The sequence below is a fragment of the Gigantopelta aegis genome, chromosome 13 (genome assembly GCF_016097555.1).
Source record: "Gigantopelta aegis isolate Gae_Host chromosome 13, Gae_host_genome, whole genome shotgun sequence".
NCBI classification, from domain to species: domain Eukaryota; kingdom Metazoa; phylum Mollusca; class Gastropoda; order Neomphalida; family Peltospiridae; genus Gigantopelta; species Gigantopelta aegis.
The window spans coordinates 39,435,098-39,437,142 of NC_054711.1; positions in this window are offsets into that span (position 1 = coordinate 39,435,098).

Below are 2,045 nucleotides of genomic sequence, written 5' to 3' on the forward strand. Positions count from 1 at the left end.
ACAGACAAAACAGCCATTTGGAATCAACGTTGAATCTGGTAAAGCTGTAAAAAGAGATAAAATAATTTTTCCAATAATTTACAGTCGACGTAGCGTTGATATTGGTAAACTTATGAAGGAGGAGTTTTTTAAATCTGCAAACTGTTATGAAAAACCCTATTACAGTACGTCCGGTCATTGCATATAGAAAAAATCCAAGTCTCAAGGATATCTTAGTCTCCACCCGACTACACGCCGCTGCGTCTAAGCCTCTAAGCGGTCCATTTTTCAGTGGTTGGTTTGTTGTTATCCTTTTCCTAACAAAAAAACAAAACAAATACATCGTATCCGGCTGTAAACAAAACATAGTACTAGCCAAATAAATTTAAAACAACTGACCGAAAAACAGTTATATTTTGTATATCACAACGGTCAATTTAAAATCAATTTCGAATCCCTGGGGCAAAATTAGAAAATAAAAATTTTTTAGTTTTTTAAAAAAATTCCTGAGCCAGTGCGTTCATTCATTCTTAAATACATACATACATACATACTTACAATACCATACATACATACATAGGTACACACGATTCACACTCACAAAATACATACATACATACATACATACACACACATACATACATTACTTACACATACATACTTGACATAATACAACATCATACAAATCAATTGGGCCACATACACACACACATAGACATACGTGTTGATACATAAGCATTATGCTAACATTCTCTAAAACTACTGAAGTCTAAGATTATTTCGGCCATGTCATCAAAAAACTTAGACTTCGATCGTGCTCAATTTACTGCTATCAAGTGGGGAAGAAAAAACTACAAAACAAAATTAACCGATTCTAGTCTGTCGGAATTTTCCCGTTATCTTTCGGACCTTTCTCCCCAACACAGAGAATAGTGTGGGTAGTTCTTGTCAAACTACTACTCCTCTGCCACAAAGACAAAAACGAGCACGATCCCCACGTGTTAACACCCCTTCCAACCGTCCTGACCTTAAGGCAACACCGCCCCTTGCCAAAAGGTCCACTGCACCTCACCTAACACCACTGCCTAACTCACCACCCACCCCACCTATCCCATCTAACTCATGTAGTTCAGTACCTCGTCTGGGAACTTCTTTTGCTGACGCATTAAAGTCTCCCACCGCCCCGAATCGCAACTCAGGGCGGGATACAAATTTTCGACAAACAAAATTCTATCAATTTCGGCACAACGTTTCGGACAAATCTCAATGGCGCCTTCCAGAAATTAAGAAAAAAACTCTTCTTTTTGGCTCATCAAATCTCTCCAGAATTAATTTGGACACGCATCCTGAGGTGCAAGTAGAATGTTACCCAGGCGCCAATTTTAATCATTTTCGGACCATGGCCTCAAATTATAAGGGCAAGTCTCAACCCGAAACCATTGTTCTTAACATTGGTATAAACTCAAAAGATCAAAATCCAACCAGTGCAATAAATCAGTTGCGAAACATGATAAGCTCGATTCGGAAACGTTTCCCTAGGTCAAAAATACTTTTTATCGAGCTTAACTTTTCGGACAGACTTTTGGCTAGTCAAAAAACCTGCCTCAACCAAATAAATTTGGCTGCAAAAACAATGAGGAACATACAAATTATACCTGCGCTTCACGCGTGTGATTTTGAGGTTGGGCAGGACAACATTCACTGGACAGAAACAACTGCCAATAAACTTTATCGCAGTTGGATGAGGTACTTAAATTTAAACTAAGGCCGGGAAAGGGTAATGTCCACCCTGATTTAGGACTAGGAACTAACATTGTTAACCTAACTGGTGACACTAACCTTCTAACATCCGCTGAAAAATCATTACTGGACAGGGGTTTGAATTTTGTTCCCACACCCCAACCAAAAACAGGCTTAGAGGCTAAACTTGACAATGGTGTAATGGATACGGCAGTTTTTGACCACAAAATGAAACTGGCCGACTATTTTCGGCGTTCAACTGGAGAAAAAATCCCATTCACGGAAAACTCCGGCTGGTTACCCCCAAACTCTAGTGTAGATCCTAA